The 24976-nt window shown below is 38.0% G+C and overlaps 1 long non-coding RNA gene across 1 annotated transcript; it reads right to left on the bottom strand.

Moving 5' to 3' along the window:
• Positions 1–702: 702 nt before the first annotated feature.
• On the bottom strand, positions 703–23043 carry LOC127958040 (uncharacterized). Its single transcript, XR_008153941.1, has 3 exons — positions 22533–23043; positions 9858–10390; positions 703–1586 (listed from the first exon to the last, which is right to left on the bottom strand). It is a non-coding gene; the product is annotated as an uncharacterized LOC127958040 (long non-coding RNA).
• Positions 23044–24976: the final 1933 nt, after the last annotated feature.

The raw sequence follows: 24976 nt of genomic DNA, 5'->3' as shown, positions 1-24976 counted from the left end.
AGCCGAATATTTTTGTAATTATTTGCGAAACGATACGATGCTGCGTTCAAAAAATACAGCATTTTAAAACATAATTCAAAATGGCCGACGCTTAAAATGGCCGACACAGGAAAATTGGATATCATTCGACTCGCCATGACTCACTGAATCTAAAGAGACCAGTTGTGTGATTTTTTGCCAAACCAATCAGAAGTTATAAGCCAAAATATGCATTTTTCATATCTCCTGACCACTAGGTGGCGCTGTGTTGAAACACTGCAGGTAGTCTCAGTTCATGCTTGTTATAACACACGCCAAGTTTGGTCTCAATATGACAAACCGTTGCTGGGATATAGCCTCACGTGCATGTTTGCGTGCTTTTCGTCAAATTTGTTTACGTGTCATTCGACAACAGTTGGAGGAATCAACTTGAATTCCATAACTTTATGCCAGCATGGTCTGAAGATGATGTGAGCCAATTTTCGTGGCAATCGGACTAACCGTCTAGGACGAGTTCGAAAAAGTAGGTTTTTCGAATAATTGAAAATAGCGAAAAAACTAAACCTTGCGATTTTTGAATTTTGGGGTTCATTCGACTTGGCATGAGCCAAGGATTCAGAGGAAAAAAGAATTTCCATTTTCTGGCTTACGGTTCAAAAGTTATTAGCATACAAACATTGAAAGTTTGGACAAGTGGTGGCGCTAGAGAGTAGGAGTTAGAGACTTCAAATTAGCTATTGTTAATGTTGGGACTGTCCTCTATCAGTGTGCCAAATTATACAACTTTCCCGCAATCGGTTCTATGGGCTGCCATAGACTTGCGGCGGAAGAAGAAGAAGAAGAAGAATAATAAATATAGCTGCAAGCAGCAATCACGGGGCCAAGCATTCCAGCGGCAACATCAGGAGCTAAGCATATGTAGCATCAGACCAAATGCAACAATGAATAATGAAATTAATAATTGCATGATTGTAATTGAAATGGCTGAAAATCGTTAATAAAAGTTCCACAGCGAGGAGCTAAGCATGGCATGGAGCATCAGACCAAATGCAACGAGTAAGAAAAGCAATTATTGGAAGAGTGTAATTGAAACAGCCAGTAAAACTCCAGTAAAATGATGCATTATCATTTTTGGAAAATAGGTGGCGCTGTAATCAAATCGCTTTGTTGTGTTCTGTGGGAGGTGACAATGTTGTGGGCAATTTCTTTCAAAATACTTACAGACCTTTAGGGCAATGAGTCGAACATGCCCACCGAGTTTCGTTCCGATCGACTTCCATTAACCTTGTCAAATAGGTGCTTAAAGTTGTTTGGCCAATGGCGGCCATGTTTTTTAAGATAAGTGAAATTCCTCATAGAGCACTTGTGCCACATTGGGCCATATCAATTTTCAAGTTGATTGGATCAACGGTTGCTTAGTTATAGCCATTTGATTTTTTTTCATCCTGTAGCGCCACCAAGTGGCAGATATGGAAAAAAAATAATAATTTGACTAAAGTTTTTGTTCATGCATATGAGTTCTGAGTTTGGTGAAGATATCTCATTTTGTTCCCGAGTTATAGCCTTTTTCGTAAAATTGGTCCACGAATTTGAATGTTTTGGGTCACCTGGTTTTTTGTTCAGTCTTATTCAAACCACTGCAATAATATTCTCTGGACTCTCTAGATCAATAATTTTCAAAAATATGTTGCATTTTGTCCTTTGGTTAGCTATAAGAGGTCATTTAGGAAAGGGCCGTGGCCACATGTAACCTAAAGCCTATAAAACTGAAACAAAAACTCAAAACTTTATGAAACTTGGTTATAACATGTGAAAGATGACCCACCAAGCATGCAAAGTTTCATTAAGATCAGAAAATAGCTGGTGCTATAACAGTTAAAATGGCCTAAAAAACAAAAGATTTCTGTTGTGAATGGCATTAAACTGCAAAAAAAAGGGGTAATATAATCACACATGCATTAGATCTGTATTTTTTCTAAACAATCATGCAAAATTTAACAGAGATTAGGTAAAAAAGAACACTGTAATATTTATAAAGCTTCAAAACCCAGTGTTGAATAAAAAATTGCAATTATAACCACTAGATGTCACCGGAAGACCACTAATGAGCTCAGTAAAGACTAAAACATTACAGTTTATGGGCTTGTTGAGGGATTCATCTAGAAAAAATGTATATTACTATTATTTAATATTACTGTTCAAGCATTTCAGATCACATTGAGTCAAAGTTTACCAATTTATTCATACAGATATATCTAATGTTTATAATTATGCCAGATTATGATTGCAATGAAACCTGAAAAATGACATAGAAGCCCATAAAAACAGAAGACTTGCAATAGGTTTTATCACCCATCATTTATTTTAATTATCTATATATATAACAAAATGTGTGCATCTGTGTGTGGGTTTAAGCATGCTTATTGAGTATTAATATAGTAGTTTAAACATTTCATGTTTGTGTGTGTCTGTAATTCTGTTCTATTATTTTACTGTCAGCCATATCTAGGTTATTTAAAATCAGTGCAGTACTATTATCTAGACTGTGAAATTATACATAAATTGCGTATGCTTCTTTGGAATGAAATTAAGACAACATATAACAGTTATAAAGGTTAAAGAGACAGTGTTGTATGATAAATTGCATTTACGACCACTAGATGTCACTGGAAGACCACTAATGGGCTCACTAAAGACTAAAACATTACAGTTCATTGTCTCGATGATTGATTCATCTAGAAAAATATATATTACTATTATTTAATATTACTGTTCAAGCATTTAAGATCACATTGAGTGAAAGTTCAACAATTTATTCATACATGTATATCAAATGTTTACTATTATGTCAGAATATGAATGCAATGAAACCTGACATAGAAATGTAAGAAAAGAAGTCTTTCTGTGAGTTGTGTGTCACCTATAATTTATTTCAAATATCTACATACAACAAAATGTGTGGGCATGTACTTCTCTCTGTGTGTGTGTGTGTGTGTAATCATGCTTATTGATTATTCATATAATAGTTGAACCATTTCATTTCTGTGTGTGAGTGTCTGTGAGCCTATTCTCCATGTTAGACAATGGCACACACAAGTTTGGCTTAATTACAACAAAGCTTTGCAGAGATATAGCCTCAGACTCATTTTGTGAAGATGCCTGACATCTGAAGCAGCGCTGTACAAAAACGGTTTCGTCTATTGACACGAAATCCATAACTTTTTGTCAGCACGGTCTGAAGATGATCTGATTCAATTTTGGTGAAAATCAGACAAACGGTTGAGGATGAGTTTAAAAAAAAAGGTTTTCAACATGAATCAAAATGGCAGACAGGAAGTTTTGCTTAATATGACATAATTGGTATGCATGTTGTCGGCATGTCCCAAGGAACATTTTGAGACATGTTTCATGATAATAGGCTAATGCAATCAAAAGTTATTAGCATTATTGGAAATGTAATAATTAGCGGTTATTGATTGGTTTATTACTCTTGACCAATAGGTGGCGCTGTGACCAAAATGATGTGGCGTGGTCAATGTGATGTGACAATGTCACATATTAAGTTTTGTGTAAATATCTCCAACCTTTGCAGAGATACAGCCTCAGATGCAGTTTGGCATCTTTCCAGCAAATTCGTTGGTACGCTAATTGAAAACAGTTACGTGTATCGACACAAATTCCATAACTTTTTGCCAGCATGGTCTGAAGATGATCCAAATCAAATTTGGTGAAAATCTGAGCAACGGTCTAGGAGGAGTTCGAAAAAGTAGGTTTTCAACATGAATCAAAATGGCGGACAGGAAATTTTGCCAAAATTGACAAATGGGGTATCGGTGTTCTCGGCATGACCCAAGGAATCTATCAACATCAGTTTTGTTACAATAGGCTAATGTATGCAAAAGTTATTAGCATTTTTCGAAAAATCGTTATAACTATTGACCACAAGGTGGCGCTGCCCCCAATTTTTTTGTGTACATTCAGGGCATGGAGCCGGACATTTTTGTAATTATTTGCGAAACGATACGGAACTTCATTCTTAAGATACAGCAATTTACAACTAAATTCAAAATGGCCGACGCCCAAAATGGCCGAATTGGGAAAATTCGGTATCATTCGACTCGGAATGATGCACTGAATCTAAAGACACCACTCTTGTGATTTTTGGCAAAACCGTTCAGAAGTTATGAGCAAAAACATGCATTTTTCATATCTCCTGACCACTAGGGGGCACAGCGCCGAAACACTGCAGGTAGTCCCAGGGAATGGTTGTTATAAGACCCACCAAGATTGGTCTCAATAGGCCAAACCGTTGCGGAGATATAGCCTCACGTTCACGTTTGCGTGCTTTTCGAAGAATTCGTTCATGAGCTATTCGGAAACGGTTTGAGAAATCAACTTGAATTCCATAACTTTTTGCCAGCATGGTCTGAAGATTATCTGATTCAATTTTCGTGACAATCGGTGCAACGGCCTAGGACGAGTTCGAAAAAGTAGGTTTTACGAACAATTGACGATAGCGAAAAAACTAAGCCTTGCGATTTTTGAATTTCGGTGTCCATTCGACTCGGCATGAGCCAAGGAATCACAGGAAAAAAGAATTTTCATTTTGTGGCTTACGGTTCAAGAGTTATTAGCATCAAGTTTTTGAAAGTTTAGACAATTGGTGGCGCTAGAGAGTTTGAGTTAGAGACTTCAAATTTGCTACGGTTAATGTTCAGACAGTCCTCTATTAGTGTGCCAAATTATACAACTTTCCCGCAATCGGTTCTATGGGCTACCATAGACTTGGGGTGGAAGAAGAAGAGGAAGAATAATAATAATAACGCCAACAAACACAATAGGTGCCTTCGCACCTTCGGTGCTTGGCCCCTAAATATAGCTGCAAGCAGCAATAACGGGGCCAAGCACTACAGAAGCAAGCTTCAGACGAACGGCAGGAATGAGTAATTAAGACAGTTTTAAGATTATTTTAGGCAAAATGGCTTGAAAACAATCAACACAACAACTAGTAATAGGATTTATTGGCTTATCACGTGTAACCAATAGGTGGTGCTGTTACCAAATTAGTTTGGAACGGTCAGTGTGAGGTGTCGATGACACATACAAAGTTTGGTGCAAATATGTCAAAGCTTTGCAGAGATACAGCCTCAAATGCATTTTGGCACCCTTCAAGCAGATTTGTTGATGCGCTAAATGAGAACCGTTTCGTATGTCGACACGAAATCCATAACTTTTTGCCAGCATGTTCTGAAGATGAGCCACGTCAAATTTGGTGAAAATCTGACAAACGGTCTAGGAGGAGTTCGAAAAAGTAGGTTTTCAACATTAATCAAAATGGCGGACAGGAAGTTCAGCCAAATAAGGAAAACTTTGTATCTATGTTCTCGACTTGACCCAAGGAAATCTACAAAGACCAGCGTCATGTCAATAGCCAGATTTATTCAAAAGTTATTAGCCTTTATGTAAATTGAGTTATAACTTTTGACCACTAGGTGGCGCTGTTTCAAAATATTTTGAGTACCTTCAGGGGATGGTGTTGTTGGCACATTCTGAGTTTCGTAATATTACACCAATGCATTTGTTTAGTATAGCATTTTATTTCACAAAACTGTATTGAAGTCAATGAGAATTTCATGTTTTGTTCTATTATAGCGCCACCAAGAGGCTCAGTCCCACCATTTTTTTATGTGTGCTCAGAGTGAGCCCATACATATGTGTGTCAATTTTGGTGAAAATATCTCAATTCACTTCAGAGTTATAGACATTTATATGAAAAAGCACGTAAAAAATGACTGACTCTTGACTTTGATTGAATATTACTACCCCTTACTATCAATATTTTGGCATTTGGGCATGGGTGTATAGCTATCGACCTATGTTTCCGAACTTCTGACGGTGGTTTCGTCTCGATCAGACAAGCGGTTTCGAAGATATAGCCAAATGTTTTTTAAGCGCTAAATCACAACGCTACACAAACCGAAAGGCAAAACCTAGCATGTTTGGTATCATAGGACTCGGTAAGGTTTCAGGAGTCCAATTTGATGAGTCTCGTGAAAATAAGTCAACCACACCCAAAGTTATAAGCATTTAAAAAAAGAAGATCACCACTAGGTGGCGCTGTTTTGAAACTTCTCACGCTCCTTCAGGACATTGTGCTGATGAACCATACCAAGTTTCGTAACAATCTGCTGATGCGTTCTTAAAATACAGCATTTTAGCACAAAATTCAAAATGGCCGACAGTCAAAATGGCCGAAATGGTCAAATTGGATATCAGTCGACTCGGCATGTTGCCCTGAATCTAACAAGACCAATGTTATGATTTTTGGACAAACTGTTCAGAAGTTATAAGCAAAAATAGCAGTTTTTCATATCTCCGGATCAGTAGGTGGCGCTGCGCCCAATCACAGCATGTTGCCTCAGGTCATGCTTGTTATGACATGTACCAAGTTTGGTCTGAATAGGATAAGTCGTTGCCGAGATACAGCCTTACGACTGTTTTTGTAAGCACTACATAAAATTTGTTAGAGCGTTTATCGAAAACGGTTTGACGAATCAATTTGATTTGCATAACTTTTGGTCAGCACTGCCTGAGGATGATATGGTTCAATTTTCGTGTGAATCGGACAAACCGTCTAGGACGAGTTCGAAAAAGTAGGTTTTTAAAGAAATTCAAAATGGCGGTCATATTTCTATGACGGAAATGACTTCGTAGGGTGCAATCGAATCGGCATGAGCTCAGAAATTAGAGGAAAAATGAATTTCGTTGATTGGCCTTAGGGTTAAAAAGTTATTAACAAAATTAAAGTGAAATTTTGGACAGTTGGTGGCGCTAGAGGGATTGACTTAGACACACCAAAATTGGTGTACTTAATGTTGGCACTGTCCTCTATCAGAATGTCAAGCCATTAAAACTTTCCCGCATTCGGTTCTATGGGCTGCCATAGACGCCCAGTCGGAAGAATAATAATAATAATAATAATAAGAACGCCAACAAAAACAAGAGGGTCCTACGCACCTTCGGTGCTTGGCCCCTAATAACGCCAACGAAAACAATAGGTGCCTACGCACCTTCGGTGCTTGGCCCCTAATAACGCCAACAAACACAATAGGTGCCTTCGCACCTTCGGTGCTTGGCCCCTAATAAATATAGCTGCAAGCAGCAATCACGGGGCCAAGCATTCCAGCGGCAACATCAGGAGCTAAGCATCGCATGAAGCATCACACCAAATTCATTAATGAGCAATAACAGCAATTTTGGAATTATTGTAATTGAAATGGCAAAAAAAAAATCATAATACCACCTCTAGTAGCATGATTACTTGGCTTATCAAGCTTGACCAATAGGTGGCACTGTTATAAAATCAATTTGGTGTACTCTGTGTGACTTTTCAATGACACACACAAAGTTTGGTGTCAATATGCCAAAGCATTCCAGGGATACAGCCTCAAGTGTCATTTTCTCATTGTGCCTCAAATTCGTCGATGTGGTATGCGAAAACGGTTTTGTCTATCGACTCAAAAGCCATAACTTTGAGTCAGCATAGTCTGAAGATCATTTGATTCGAATTTGGTGAAAATCGGACCTACGGTTGATGAGGAGTTCGACAAAGTAGGTTTTCAACATAAATCAAAATGGCGGACCGGAAGTTCAGCTTACTATGGTATATTTGGTATCTATGTTATCGGCATAAACCAGGGAATATTTTGAGCCCAGTTTCATTCGAATGGGCTAATGCAATAAAAAGTTATTAGCATTTTTACAAGTGTAATTATTCATGGTTAATGAATGGTTTATTACTCTTGACCAATAGGTGGCGCTGTCACCAAATTTCTGTGGCATGGTCAGTGTGAGGTGGCGATGACACATACAAAATTTGGTGCAAATATGTCAAAGCGTTGCAGAGATACAGCCTCAAATGCATTTTGGCACCCTTCCAGCAAATTCGTTGATGCGCTAAATGAGAACTGTTTCGTATATCGACACGAAATCCATAACTTTTTGCCAGCATGGTCTGAAGATGATTCACGTCAAATTTGGTGAAAATTGGACTAACGGTCTAGGAGGAGTTCGAAAAAGTAGGTTTTCAACATTAAGCAAAATGGCGGACAGGAAGTAAGGCCAATTTTCACATTATTGGTATCAATACTCTCGGCATGACCCACAGAATATAGCGAGACCATTTTAATTTTAATAGACTAATTTATTCAAAAGTTATTAGCATTTATGTGATATTTCATTATAACTATTGGCCACAAGGTGGCGCTGCCACCAAACTTTTTGAGTACCTTCAGGGCATGGAGCCGAATATTTTTGTAATTATTTGCGAAACGATACGATGCTGCGTTCAAAAAATACAGCATTTTAAATCATAATTCAAAATGGCCGACGCCTAAAATGGCCGACACAGGAAAATTGGATATCATTTGACTCGACATGACTCACTGAATCTAAAGAGACCAGTTGTGTGATTTTTGGCCAAACCATTCAGTAGTTATAAGCCAAAATATGCATTTTTCATATCTCCTGACCACTAGGTGGCGCTGTGTCGAAACACTGCAGGTAGTCTCAGTTCATGCTTGTTATAACACAAGCCAAGTTTGGTCTCAATATGACAAACCGTTGCCGGGATATAGCCTCACGTGCATGTTTGCGTGCTTTTCGTCAAATTTGTTTACGTGTCATTCGACAACAGTTGGACGAATCAACTTGAATTCCATAACTTTTTGCCAGCATGGTCTGAAGATGATCTGAGCCAATTTTCGTGGCAATCGGTGCAACGGCCTAGGACGAGTTCGAAAAAGTAGGTTTTACGAACAATTGACGATAGCGAAAAAACTAAGCCTTGCGATTTTTGAATTTCGGTGTCCATTCGACTCGGCATGAGCCAAGGAATCACAGGAAAAAAGAATTTCCATTTTCTGGCTTACGGTTCAAGAGTTATTAGCATCAAGCTTTTGAAAGTTTAGACAATTGGTGGCGCTAGAGAGTTTGAGTTAGAGACTTCAAATTTGCTACGGTTAATGTTCAGACAGTCCTCTATTAGTGTGCCAAATTATACAACTTTCCCGCAATCGGTTCTATGGGCTACCATAGACTTGGGGTGGAAGAAGAAGAATAATAATAAATATAGCTGCAAGCAGCAATCACGGGGCCAAGCATTCCAGCGGCAACATCAGGAGCTAAGCATATGTAGCATCAGACCAAATGCAACAATGAATAATGAAATTAATAATTGCATGATTGTAATTGAAATGGCTGAAAATCGTTAATAAAAGTTCCACAGCGAGGAGCTAAGCATGGCATGGAGCATCAGACCAAATGCAACGAGTAAGAAAAGCAATTATTGGAAGAGTGTAATTGAAACAGCCAGTAAAATTCCAGTAAAATGATGCATTATTATTTTTGGAAAATAGTGGGCGCTGTAATCAAATCGCTTTGTTGTGTTCTGTGGGAGGTGACAATGTTGTGGGCAATTTCTTTCAAAATACTTACAGACCTTTAGGGCAATGAGTCGAACATGCCCACCGAGTTTCGTTCCGATCGACTTCCATTAACCTTGTCAAATAGGTGCTTAAAGTTGTTTGGCCAATGGCGGCCATGTTTTTTAAGATAAGTGAAATTCCTCATAGACACTTATGCCACATTGGGCCATACCAATTTTCAAGTTGATTGGATCAGCGGTTGCTTAGTTATAGCCATTTTAGTTTTTTTTTCATCCTGTAGCGCCACCAAGTGGCAGATATGGAAAAAAAAAATTTGACTAAAGTTTTTGTTCATGCATATGAGTTCTGAGTTTGGTGAAGATATCTCATTTTGTTCCCGAGTTATAGCCTTTTTCATAAAATTGGTCCACGAATTTGAATGTTTTGGGTCACCTGGTTTTTTGTTCAGTCTTGATCAAACCACTGCAGTAATATTCTCAGGACTCTCTAGATCAATAACTTTGAAAAAATATGTTGTATTTTGTCCTTTGGTTAGATAACATTTAAACAGGCCTAAAAAACAAAAGATTTCTGTTGTGAATGGCATTAAACTGCAAAAAAAAAGGGGGTAATATAATCACACATGCATTAGATCTGTATTTTTTCTAAACAATCATGCAAAATTTAACAGAGATTAGGTAAAAAAGAACACTGTAATATTTATAAAGCTTCAAAACCCAGTGTTGAATAAAAAATTGCAATTATAACCACTAGATGTCACCGGAAGACCACTAATGAGCTCACTAAAGACTAAAACATTACAGTTTATGGGCTTGTTGAGGGATTCATCTAGAAAAAATGTATATTACTATTATTTAATATTACTGTTCAAGCATTTCAGATCACATTGAGTCAAAGTTTACCAATTTATTCATACAGATATATCTAATGTTTATAATTATGCCAGATTATGATTGCAATGAAACCTGAAAAATGACATAGAAGCCCATAAAAACAGAAGACTTGCAATAGGTTTTATCACCCATCATTTATTTTAATTATCTATATATATATAACAAAATGTGTGCATCTGTGTGTGGGTTTAAGCATGCTTATTGAGTATTAATATAGTAGTTTAAACATTTCATGTTTGTGTGTGTCTGTAATTCTGTTCTATTCTTTTACTGTCAGCCATATCTAGGTTATTTAAAATCAGTGCAGTACTATTATCTAGACTGTGAAATTATACATAAATTGCGTATGCTTCTTTGGAATGAAATTAAGACAACATATAACAGTTATAAAGGTTAAAGAGACAGTGTTGTATGATAAATTGCATTTACGACCACTAGATGTCACTGGAAGACCACTAATGGGCTCACTAAAGACTAAAACATTACAGTTCATTGTCTCGATGATTGATTCATCTAGAAAAATATATATTACTATTATTTAATATTACTGTTCAAGCATTTAAGATCACATTGAGTGAAAGTTCAACAATTTATTCATACATGTATATCAAATGTTTACTATTATGTCAGAATATGAATGCAATGAAACCTGACATAGAAATGTAAGAAAAGAAGTCTTTCTGTGAGTTGTGTGTCACCTATAATTTATTTCAAATATCTACATACAACAAAATGTGTGGGCATGTACTTCTCTCTGTGTGTGTGTGTGTGTGTGTGTGTAATCATGCTTATTGATTATTCATATAATAGTTGAACCATTTCATTTCTGTGTGTGAGTGTCTGTGAGCCTATTCTCCATGTTAGACAATGGCACACACAAGTTTGGCTTAATTACAACAAAGCTTTGCAGAGATATAGCCTCAGACTCATTTTGTGAAGATGCCTGACATCTGAAGCAGCGCTGTACAAAAACGGTTTCGTCTATTGACACAAAATCCATAACTTTTTGTCAGCACGGTCTGAAGATGATCTGATTCAATTTTGGTGAAAATCAGACAAACGGTTGAGGATGAGTTTAAAAAAAAAGGTTTTCAACATGAATCAAAATGGCGGACAGGAAGTTTTGCTTAATATGACATAATTGGTATGTATGTTGTCGGCATGTCCCAAGGAACATTTTGAGACATGTTTCATGATAATAGGCTAATGCAATCAAAAGTTATTAGCATTATTGGAAATGTAATAATTAGCGGTTATTGATTGGTTTATTACTCTTGACCAATAGGTGGCGCTGTGACCAAAATGATGTGGCGTGGTCAATGTGATGTGACAATGTCACATATTAAGTTTTGTGTAAATATCTCCAACCTTTGCAGAGATACAGCCTCAGATGCAGTTTGGCATCTTTCCAGCAAATTCGTTGGTACGCTAATTGAAAACGGTTACGTGTATCGACACAAATTCCATAACTTTTTGCCAGCATGGTCTGAAGATGATCCAAATCAAATTTGGTGAAAATCTGAGCAACGGTCTAGGAGGAGTTCGAAAAAGTAGGTTTTCAACATGAATCAAAATGGCGGACAGGAAATTTTGCCAAAATTGACAAATGGGGTATCGGTGTTCTCGGCATGACCCAAGGAATCTATCAACATCAGCTTTGTTACAATAGGCTAATGTATGCAAAAGTTATTAGCATTTTTCGAAAAAATCGTTATAACTATTGACCACAAGGTGGCGCTGCCCCCAATTTTTTTGTGTACATTCAGGGCATGGAGCCGGACATTTTTGTAATTATTTGCGAAACGATACGGAACTTCATTCTTAAGATACAGCAATTTACAACTAAATTCAAAATGGCCGACGCCCAAAATGGCCAAATTGGGAAAATTCGGTATCATTCGACTCGGAATGATGCACTGAATCTAAAGACACCACTTTTGTGATTTTTGGCAAAACCGTTCAGAAGTTATGAGCAAAAACATGCATTTTTCATATCTCCTGACCACTAGGGGGCACAGCGCCGAAACACTGCAGGTAGTCCCAGGGAATGGTTGTTATAAGACCCACCAAGATTGGTCTCAATAGGCCAAACCGTTGCGGAGATATAGCCTCACGTTCACGTTTGCGTGCTTTTCGAAGAATTCGTTCATGAGCTATTCGGAAACGGTTTGAGAAATCAACTTGAATTCCATAACTTTTTGCCAGCATGGTCTGAAGATTTTCTGATTCAATTTTCGTGACAATCGGTGCAACGGCCTAGGACGAGTTCGAAAAAGTAGGTTTTACGAACAATTGACGATAGCGAAAAAACTAAGCCTTGCGATTTTTGAATTTCGGTGTCCATTCGACTCGGCATGAGCCAAGGAATCACAGGAAAAAAGAATTTTCATTTTGTGGCTTACGGTTCAAGAGTTATTAGCATCAAGTTTTTGAAAGTTTAGACAATTGGTGGCGCTAGAGAGTTTGAGTTAGAGACTTCAAATTTGCTACGGTTAATGTTCAGACAGTCCTCTATTAGTGTGCCAAATTATACAACTTTCCCGCAATCGGTTCTATGGGCTACCATAGACTTGGGGTGGAAGAAGAAGAATAATAATAAATATAGCTGCAAGCAGCAATCACGGGGCCAAGCATTCCAGCGGCAACATCAGGAGCTAAGCATCGCATGAAGCATCACACCAAATTCATTAATGAGCAATAACAGCAATTTTGGAATTATTGTAATTGAAATGGCAAAAAAAAAATCATAATACCACCTCTAGTAGCATGATTACTTGGCTTATCAAGCTTGACCAATAGGTGGCACTGTTATAAAATCAATTTGGTGTACTCTGTGTGACTTTTCAATGACACACACAAAGTTTGGTGTCAATATGCCAAAGCATTCCAGGGATACAGCCTCAAGTGTCATTTTCTCATTGTGCCTCAAATTCGTCGATGTGGTATGCGAAAACGGTTTTGTCTATCGACTCAAAAGCCATAACTTTGAGTCAGCATAGTCTGAAGATCATTTGATTCGAATTTGGTGAAAATCGGACCTACGGTTGATGAGGAGTTCGACAAAGTAGGTTTTCAACATAAATCAAAATGGCGGACCGGAAGTTCAGCTTACTATGGTATATTTGGTATCTATGTTATCGGCATAAACCAGGGAATATTTTGAGCCCAGTTCCATTCGAATGGGCTAATGCAATAAAAAGTTATTAGCATTTTTACAAGTGTAATTATTCATGGTTAATGAATGGTTTATTACTCTTGACCAATAGGTGGCGCTGTCACCAAATTTCTGTGGCATGGTCAGTGTGAGGTGGCGATGACACATACAAAATTTGGTGCAAATATGTCAAAGCGTTGCAGAGATACAGCCTCAAATGCATTTTGGCACCCTTCCAGCAAATTCGTTGATGCGCTAAATGAGAACTGTTTCGTATATCGACACGAAATCCATAACTTTTTGCCAGCATGGTCTGAAGATGATTCACGTCAAATTTGGTGAAAATTGGACTAACGGTCTAGGAGGAGTTCGAAAAAGTAGGTTTTCAACATTAAGCAAAATGGCGGACAGGAAGTATGGCCAATTTTCACATAATTGGTATCAATGCTCTCGGCATGACCCACAGAATATAGCGAGACCATTTTAATTTTAATAGTCTAAATTATTCAAAAGTTATTAGCATTTATGTGATATTTCATTATAACTATTGGCCACAAGGTGGCGCTGCCACCAAACTTTTTGAGTACCTTCAGGGCATGGAGCCGAATATTTTTGTAATTATTTGCGAAACGATACGATGCTGCGTTCAAAAAATACAGCATTTTAACACATAATTCAAAATGGCCGACGCCTAAAATGGCCGACACGGGAAAATTGGATGTCATTCGACTCGAGATGACTCACTGAATCTAAAGAGACCAGTTGTGTGATTTTTGGCCAAACCATTCAGAAGTTATAAGCCAAAATATGCATTTTTCATATCTCCTGACCACTAGGTGGCGCTGTGTCGAAACACTGCAGGTAGTCTCAGTTCATGCTTGTTAAAACACACACCAAGTTTGGTCTCAATATGACAAACTGTTGCCGAGATATAGCCTCACGTGCATTTTTGCGTGCATTTCGTCAAATTAGTTTACGTGTCATTCGACAACGGTTGGACGAATCAACTTGAATTCCATAACTTTTTGCCGGCCTGGTCTGAAGATGATCTGAGACAATTTTCGTGGCAATCAGACTAACCGTCTAGGACGAGTTCGAAAAAGTAGGTTTGTCGAATAATTGAAAATAGCGAAAAAACTAAACCTTGCGATTTTTGAATTTTGGGGTTCATTCGACTTGGCATGAGCCAAGGATTCAGAAGAAAAAAGAATTTTCATTTTCTGGCTTACGGTTCAAAAGTTATTAGCATAGAAACATTGAAAGTTTGGACAAGTGGTGGCGCTAGAGAGTTGGAGTTAGAGACTTCAAATTTGCTATAGTTAATGCTGGGACTGTCCTCTATCAGTGTGCCAAATTATACAACTTTCCCGCAATCGGTTCTATGGGCTGCCATAGACTTGCGGCGGAAGAAGAAGAAGAAGAAGCAGAATAATAATAATAACGCCAACGGAAACAATAGGTGCCTACGCACCTTCGGTGCTTGGCCCCTAAATATAGCTGCAAGCAGCAATTACGGGGCCAAGCACTCCAACGGCAAATGTAGGAGCTAAGCATCGCATGAAGCATCACACCAAATACATTAATGAGCAATAACTGCAATTTTGGAATTATTGTATTTGAAATGGCAAAAAAAAAAAAAAAAAAACCAATACCACCTCTAGTAGCATGATTACTTGGCTTATCAAGCTTGACCAATAGGTGGCACTGTTATAAAATCAATTTGGTGTACTCTGTGTGACTTTTCAATGACACACACAAAGTTTGGTGTCAATATGCCAAAGCATTCCAGGGATACAGCCTCAAGTGTCATTTTCTCATTGTGCCTCAAATTCGTCGATGTGGTATGCGAAAACGGTTTTGTCTATCGACTCAAAATCCATAACTTTGAATCAGTATAGTCTGAAGATCATTTGATTCGAAATTGGTGAAAATCGGACATACGGTTGATGAGGAGTTCGAAAAAGTATGTTTTCAACATAAATCAAAATGGCGGACCGGAAGTTCAGCTTACTGTGGTATATTTGGTATCTATGTTATCGGCATAAGCCAGGGAATATTTTGAGCCCAGTTTCCTTCAAATAGGCTAATGTAATAAAAAGTTATTAGCATTTTAAAAAGTGTAATTACTCATGGTTAATGAATGGTTTATTACTCTTGACCAATAGGTGGCGCTGTTACCAAATTTATGTGGCATGGTCAGTGTGAGGTGGCGATGACACATAAAAAGTTTGGTGCAAATATGTCAAAGTGTTGCAGAGATACAGCCTCAAATGCATTTTGGCACCCTTCCAGCAAATTTGTTGATGCGCTAAATGAGAACCGTTACGTATATCGACACGAAATCCATAACTTTTTGCCAGCATGGTTTGAAGATGATTCACGTCAAATTTGGTGAAAATTGGGCTAACGGTCTAGGAGGAGTTCGAAAAAGTAGGTTTTCAACATTAAGCAAAATGGCGGACAGGAAGTATGGCCAATTTTCACATTATTGGTATCAATACTCTCGGCATGACCCACAGAATATAGTGAGACCATTTTAATTTTAATAGACTAATTTATTCAAAAGTTATTAGCATTTATGAGATATTTCCTTATAACTATTGGCCACAAGGTGGCGCTGCCACCAAACTTTTTGAGTACCTTCAGGGCATGGAGCCGAATATTTTTGTAATTATTTGCGAAACGATACGATGCTGCGTTCAAAAAATACAGCATTTTAATATATAATTCAAAATGGCCGACGCCTAAAATGGCCGACACGGGAAAATTGGATGTCATTCGACTCGAGATGACTCACTGAATCTAAAGAGACCAGTTGTGTGATTTTTGGCCAAACCATTCAGAAGTTATAAGCCAAAATATGCATTTTTCATATCTCCTGACCACTAGGTGGCGCTGTGTCGAAACACTGCAGGTAGTCTCAGTTCATGCTTGTTAAAACACACACCAAGTTTGGTCTCAATATGACAAACTGTTGCCGAGATATAGCCTCACGTGCATTTTTGCGTGCATTTCGTCAAATTAGTTTACGTGTCATTCGACAACGGTTGGACGAATCAACTTGAATTCCATAACTTTTTGCCGGCCTGGTCTGAAGATGATCTGAGACAATTTTCGTGGCAATCAGACTAACCGTCTAGGACGAGTTCGAAAAAGTAGGTTTGTCGAATAATTGAAAATAGCGAAAAAACTAAACCTTGCGATTTTTGAATTTTGGGGTTCATTCGACTTGGCATGAGCCAAGGATTCAGAAGAAAAAAGAATTTTCATTTTCTGGCTTACGGTTCAAAAGTTATTAGCATAGAAACATTGAAAGTTTGGACAAGTGGTGGCGCTAGAGAGTTGGAGTTAGAGACTTCAAATTTGCTATAGTTAATGCTGGGACTGTCCTCTATCAGTGTGCCAAATTATACAACTTTCCCGCAATCGGTTCTATGGGCTGCCATAGACTTGCGGCGGAAGAAGAAGAAGAAGAAGCAGAATAATAATAATAACGCCAACGGAAACAATAGGTGCCTACGCACCTTCGGTGCTTGGCCCCTAAATATAGCTGCAAGCAGCAATTACGGGGCCAAGCACTCCAACGGCAAATGTAGGAGCTAAGCATCGCATGAAGCATCACACCAAATACATTAATGAGCAATAACTGCAATTTTGGAATTATTGTATTTGAAATGGCAAAAAAAAAAAAAAAAAACCAATACCACCTCTAGTAGCATGATTACTTGGCTTATCAAGCTTGACCAATAGGTGGCACTGTTATAAAATCAATTTGGTGTACTCTGTGTGACTTTTCAATGACACACACAAAGTTTGGTGTCAATATGCCAAAGCATTCCAGGGATACAGCCTCAAGTGTCATTTTCTCATTGTGCCTCAAATTCGTCGATGTGGTATGCGAAAACGGTTTTGTCTATCGACTCAAAATCCATAACTTTGAATCAGTATAGTCTGAAGATCATTTGATTCGAAATTGGTGAAAATCGGACATACGGTTGATGAGGAGTTCGAAAAAGTATGTTTTCAACATAAATCAAAATGGCGGACCGGAAGTTCAGCTTACTGTGGTATATTTGGTATCTATGTTATCGGCATAAGCCAGGGAATATTTTGAGCCCAGTTTCCTTCAAATAGGCTAATGTAATAAAAAGTTATTAGCATTTTAAAAAGTGTAATTACTCATGGTTAATGAATGGTTTATTACTCTTGACCAATAGGTGGCGCTGTTACCAAATTTATGTGGCATGGTCAGTGTGAGGTGGCGATGACACATAAAAAGTTTGGTGCAAATATGTCAAAGTGTTGCAGAGATACAGCCTCAAATGCATTTTGGCACCCTTCCAGCAAATTTGTTGATGCGCTAAATGAGAACCGTTACGTATATCGACACGAAATCCATAACTTTTTGCCAGCATGGTTTGAAGATGATTCACGTCAAATTTGGTGAAAATTGGGCTAACGGTCTAGGAGGAGTTCGAAAAAGTAGGTTTTCAACATTAAGCAAAATGGCGGACAGGAAGTATGGCCAATTTTCACATTATTGGTATCAATACTCTCGGCATGACCCACAGAATATAGTGAGACCATTTTAATTTTAATAGACTAATTTATTCAAAAGTTATTAGCATTTATGAGATATTTCCTTATAACTATTGGCCACAAGGTGGCGCTGCCACCAAACTTTTTGAGTACCTTCAGGGCATGGAGCCGAATATTTTTGTAATTATTTGCGAAACGATACGATGCTGCGTTCAAAAAATACAGCATTTTAATATATAATTCAAAATGGCCGACGCCTAAAATGGCCGACACAGAAAAATTGGATATCATTCGACTCGACATGACTCACTGAATCTAAAGAGACCAGTTGTGTGATTTTTGGCCAAACCATTCAGTAGTTATAAGCCAAAATATGCATTTTTCATATCTCCTGACCACTAGGTGGCGCTGTGTCGAAACACTGCAGGTAGTCTCAGTTCATGCTTGTTATAACACACGCCAAGTTTGGTCTCAATATGACAAACCGTTGCCGGGATATAGCCTCACGTGCATGTTTGCGTGCTTTTCGTCAAATTTGTTTACATGTCATTCGACAACAGTTGGACGAATCAACTTGAATTCCATAACTTTTTGCCAGCATGGTCTGAAGATGATCTGAGCCAATTTTTGTGGCAATCGGACTAACCGTCTAGGACGAGTTCGAAAAAGTAGGTTTTTCGAATAATTGAAAATAGCGAAAAAACTAAACCTTGCGATTTTTGAATTTTGGGGTTCATTCGACTTGGCATGAGCCAAGGATTCAGAGGAAAAAAGAATTTCCATTTTCTGGCTTACGGTTCAAAAGTTATTAGCATACAAACATTGAAAGTTTGGACAAGTGGTGGCGCTAGAGAGTAGGAGATAGAGACTTCAAATTTGCTATAGTTAATGTTGGGACTGTCCTCTATCAGTGTGCCAAATTATACAACTTTCCCGCAATCGGTTCTATGGGCTGCCATAGACTTGCGGCGGAAGAAGAAGAATAATAAATATAGCTGCAAGCAGCAATTACGGGGCCAAGCACTCCAACGACAAATGTAGTAGCTAAGCATTGCATAAAGCATCACACCAAATACATTAATGAGCAATAACAGCAATTTTGGAATTATTGTATTTGAAATGGCAAAAAAAAAAAAAACACCAATACCACCCCTAGTAGCATGATTACTTGGTTTATCAAGCTTGACCAATAGGTGACACTGTTATAAAATCAATTTGGTGTACTCTGTGTGACTTTTCAATGACACACACAAAGTTTGGTGTCAATATGCCAAAGCATTCCAGGGATACAGCCTCAAGTGTCATTTTCTCATTGTGCCTCAAATTCGTCGATGTGGTATGCGAAAACGGTTTTGTCTATCGACTCAAAATCCATAACTTTGAATCAGTATAGCCTGAAGATCATTTGATTCGAATTTGGTGAAAATCGGACATACGGTTGATGAGGAGTTCGAAAAAGTATGTTTTCAACATAAATCAAAATGGCGGACCGGAAGTTCAGCTTACTGTGGTATATTTGGTATCTATGTTATCGGCATAAGCCAGGGAATATTTTGAGCCCAGTTTCCTTCAAATAGGCTAATGCATTAAAAAGTTATTAGCATTTTAAAAAGTGTAATTACTCATGGTTAATGAATGGTTTATTACTCTTGACCAATAGGTGGCGCTGTTACCAAATTTATGTGGCATGGTCAGTGTGAGGTGGCGATGACACATACAAAGTTTGGTGCAAATATGTCAAAGTGTTGCAGAGATACAGCCTCAAATGCATTTTGGCACCCTTCCAGCAAATTCGTTGATGCGCTAAATGAGAACCGTTACGTATATCGACACAAAATCCATAACTTTTTGCCAGCATGTTCTGAAGATGATGCACGTTAAATTTGGTGAAAATTGGGCTAACGGTCTAGGAGGAGTTCGAAAAAGTAGGTTTTCAACATTAAGCAAAATGGCGGACAGGAAGTAAGGCCAATTTTCACATTATTGGTATCAATACTCTCGGCATGACCCACAGAATATAGCGAGACCATTTTAATTTAAATAGACTAATTTATTCAAAAGTTATTAGCATTTATGTGATATTTCATTATAACTATTGGCCACAAGGTGGCGCTGCCACCAAACTTTTTGAGTACCTTCAGGGCATGGAGCCGAATATTTTTGTAATTATTTGCGAAACGATACGATGCTGCGTTCAAAAAATACAGCATTTTAAATCATAATTCAAAATGGCCGACGCCTAAAATGGCCGACACAGGAAAATTGGATATCATTTGACTCGACATGACTCACTGAATCTAAAGAGACCAGTTGTGTGATTTTTGGCCAAACCATTCAGTAGTTATAAGCCAAAATATGCATTTTTCATATCTCCTGACCACTAGGTGGCGCTGTGTCGAAACACTGCAGGTAGTCTCAGTTCATGCTTGTTATAACACACGCCAAGTTTGGTCTCAATATGACAAACCGTTGCCGGGATATAGCCTCATGTGCATGTTTGCGTGCTTTTTGTCAAATTTGTTTACGTGTCATTCGACAACAGTTGGACGAATCAACTTGAATTCCATAACTTTTTGCCAGCATGGTCTGAAGATGATCTGAGCCAATTTTCGTGGCAATCGGACTAACCGTCTAGGACGAGTTCGAAAAAGTAGGTTTTTCGAATAATTGAAAATAGCGAAAAAACTAAACCTTGCGATTTTTGAATTTTGGGGTTCATTCGACTTGGCATGAGCCAAGGATTCAGAGGAAAAAAGAATTTCCATTTTCTGGCTTACGGTTCAAAAGTTATTAGCATACAAACATTGAAAGTTTGGACAAGTGGTGGCGCTAGAGAGTAGGAGATAGAGACTTCAAATTTGCTATAGTTAATGTTGGGACTGTCCTCTATCAGTGTGCCAAATTATACAACTTTCCCGCAATCGGTTCTATGGGCTGCCATAGACTTGCGGCGGAAGAAGAAGAATAATAATAACGCCAACGATTACAATAGGTGCCTACGCACCTTCGGTGCTTGGCCCCTAATAACGCCAACAAACACAATAGGTGCCTTCGCACCTTCGGTGCTTGGCCCCTAAATATAGCTGCAAGCAGCAATCACGGGGCCAAGCATTCCAGCGGCAACATCAGGAGCTAAGCATATGTAGCATCAGACCAAATGCAACAATGAATAATGAAATTAATAATTGCATGATTGTAATTGAAATGGCTGAAAATCGTTAATAAAAGTTCCACAGCGAGGAGCTAAGCGTGGCATGGAGCATCAGACCAAATGCAACGAGTAAGAAAAGCAATTATTGGAAGAGTGTAATTGAAACAGCCAGTAAAACTCCAGTAAAATGATGCATTATCATTTTTGGAAAATAGTTGGCGCTGTAATCAAATCGCTTTGTTGTGTTCTGTGGGAGGTGACAATGTTGTGGGCAATTTCTTTCAAAATACTTACAGACCTTTAGGGCAATGAGTCGAACATGCCCACCGAGTTTCGTTCCGATCGACTTCCATTAACCTTGTCAAATAGGTGCTTAAAGTTGTTTGGCCAATGGCGGCCATGTTTTTTAAGATAAGTGAAATTCCTCATAGAGCACTTGTGCCACATTGGGCCATATCAATTTTCAAGTTGATTGGATCAGCGGTTGCTTAGTTATAGCCATTTGATTTTTTTTCATCCTGTAGCGCCACCAAGTGGCAGATATGGAAAAAAAATAATAATTTGACTAAAGTTTTTGTTCATGCATATGAGTTCTGAGTTTGGTGAAGATATCTCATTTTGTTCCCGAGTTATAGCCTTTTTCGTAAAATTGGTCCACGAATTTGAATGTTTTGGGTCACCTGGTTTTTTGTTCAGTCTTGATCAAACCACTGCAATAATATTCTCCGGACTCTCTAGATCAATAATTTTCAAAAATATGTTGCATTTTGTCCTTTGGTTAGCTATAAGAGGTCATTTAGGAAAGGGCCGTGGCCACATGTAACCTAAAGCCTATAAAACTGAAACAAAAACTCAAAACTTTATGAAACTTGGTTATAACATGTGAAAGATGACCCACCAAGCATGCAAAGTTTCATTAAGATCAGAAAATAGCTGGTGCTATAACAGTTAAAATGGCCTAAAAAACAAAAGATTTCTGTTGTGAATGGCATTAAACTGCAAAAAAAAAGGGGTAATATAATCACACATGCATTAGATCTGTATTTTTTCTAAACAATCATGCAAAATTTAACAGAGATTAGGTAAAAAAGAACACTGTAATATTTATAAAGCTTCAAAACCCAGTGTTGAATAAAAAATTGCAATTATAACCACTAGATGTCACCGGAAGACCACTAATGAGCTCACTAAAGACTAAAACATTACAGTTTATGGGCTTGTTGAGGGATTCATCTAGAAAAAATGTATATTACTATTATTTAATATTACTGTTCAAGCATTTCAGATCACATTGAGTCAAAGTTTACCAATTTATTCATACAGATAAATCTAATGTTTATAATTATGCCAGATTATGATTGCAATGAAACCTGGAAAAAGACATAGAAGCCCATAAAAACAGAAGACTTGCAATAGGTTTTATCACCCATCATTTATTTTAATTATCTATATATATAACAAAATGTGTGCATCTGTGTGTGGGTTTAAGCATGCTTATTGAGTATTAATATACTAGTTTAAACATTTCATGTTTGTGTGTGTCTGTAATTCTGTTCTATTCTTTTACTGTCAGCCATATCTAGGTTATTTAAAATCAGTGCAGTACTATTACCTAGACTGTGAAATTATACATAAATTGCGTATGCTTCTTTGGAATGAAATTAAGACAACATATAAAAGTTATAAAGGTTAAAGAGACAGTGTTGTATGATAAATTGCATTTACGACCACTAGATGTCACTGGAAGACCACTAATGGGCTTTGCAGAGATATAGCCTCAGACTCATTTTGTGAAGATGCCTGACATCTGAAGCAGCGCTGTACAAAAACGGTTTTGTCTATTGACACGAAATCCATAACTTTTTGTCACCACGGTCTGAAGATGATCTGATTCAATTTTGGTGAAAATCAGACAAACGGTTGAGGATGAGTTTAAAAGAAAAGGTTTTCAACATGAATCAAAATGGCGGACAGGAAGTTTTGCTTAATATGACATAATTGGTATGTATGTTGTCGGCATGTCCCAAGGAACATTTTGAGACATGTTTCATGATAATAGGCTAATGCAATCAAAAGTTATTAGCATTATTGGAAATGTAATAATTAGCGGTTATTGATTGGTTTATTACTCTTGACCAATAGGTGGCGCTGTGACCAAAATGATGTGGTGTGGTCAATGTGATGTGACAATGTCACATATTAAGTTTTGTGTAAATATCTCCAACCTTTGCAGAGATACAGCCTCAGATGCAGTTTGGCATCTTTCCAGCAAATTCGTTGGTACGCTAATTGAAAACGGTTACGTGTATCGACACAAATTCCATAACTTTTTGCCAGCATGGTCTGAAGATGATCCAAATCAAATTTGGTGAAAATCTGAGCAACGGTCTAGGAGGAGTTCGAAAAAGTAGGTTTTCAACATGAATCAAAATGGCGGACAGGAAATTTTGCCAAAATTGACAAATGGGGTATCGGTGTTCTCGGCATGACCCAAGGAATCTATCAACATCAGCTTTGTTACAATAGGCTAATGTATGCAAAAGTTATTAGCATTTTTCGACAAAATCGTTATAACTATTGACCACAAGGTGGCGCTGCCCCCAATTTTTTTGTGTACATTCAGGGCATGGAGCCGGACATTTTTGTAATTATTTGCGAAACGATACGGAACTTCATTCTTAAGATACAGCAATTTACAACTAAATCCAAAATGGCCGACGCCCAAAATGGCCGAATTGGGAAAATTGGGTAACATTCGACTCGGAATGATGCACTGAATCTAAAGACACCACTTTTGTGATTTTTGGCAAAACCGTTCAGAAGTTATGAGCAAAAACATGCATTTTTCATATCTCCTGACCACTAGGGGGCACAGCGCCGAAACACTGCAGGTAGTCCCAGGGAATGGTTGTTATAAGACCCACCAAGATTGGTCTCAATAGGCCAAACCGTTGCGGAGATATAGCCTCAAGTTCAAGTTTGCGTGCTTTTCGAAGAATTCGTTCATGAGCTATTCGGAAACGGTTTGAGAAATCAACTTGAATTCCATAACTTTTTGCCAGCATGGTCTGAAGATTATCTGATTCAATTTTCGTGACAATCGGTGCAACGGCCTAGGACGAGTTCGAAAAAGTAGGTTTTACGAACAATTGACGATAGCGAAAAAACTAAGCCTTGCGATTTTTGAATTTCGGTGTCCATTCGACTCGGCATGAGCCAAGGAATCACAGGAAAAAAGAATTTTCATTTTGTGGCTTATGGTTCAAGAGTTATTAGCATCAAGTTTTTGAAAGTTTAGACAATTGGTGGCGCTAGAGAGTTTGAGTTAGAGACTTCAAATTTGCTATGGTTAATGTTCAGACAGTCCTCTATTAGTGTGCCAAATTATACAACTTTCCCGCAATCGGTTCTATGGGCTACCATAGACTTGGGGTGGAAGAAGAAGAATAATAATAAATATAGCTGCAAGCAGCAATCACGGGGCCAAGCATTCCAGCGGCAACATCAGGAGCTAAGCATATGTAGCATCAGACCAAATGCAACAATGAATAATGAAATTAATAATTGCATGATTGTAATTGAAATGGCTGAAAATCGTTAATAAAAGTTCCACAGCGAGGAGCTAAGCATGGCATGGAGCATCAGACCAAATGCAACGAGTAAGAAAAGCAATTATTGGAAGAGTGTAATTGAAACAGCCAGTAAAACTCCAGTAAAATGATGCATTATCATTTTTGGAAAATAGGTGGCGCTGTAATCAAATCGCTTTGTTGTGTTCTGTGGGAGGTGACAATGTTGTGGGCAATTTCTTTCA

This window comes from Carassius gibelio, chromosome B5 (assembly GCF_023724105.1).
Source record: "Carassius gibelio isolate Cgi1373 ecotype wild population from Czech Republic chromosome B5, carGib1.2-hapl.c, whole genome shotgun sequence".
NCBI classification, from domain to species: Eukaryota; Metazoa; Chordata; class Actinopteri; order Cypriniformes; family Cyprinidae; genus Carassius; species Carassius gibelio.
This window is presented reverse-complemented; position numbering and strand designations above follow the sequence as displayed.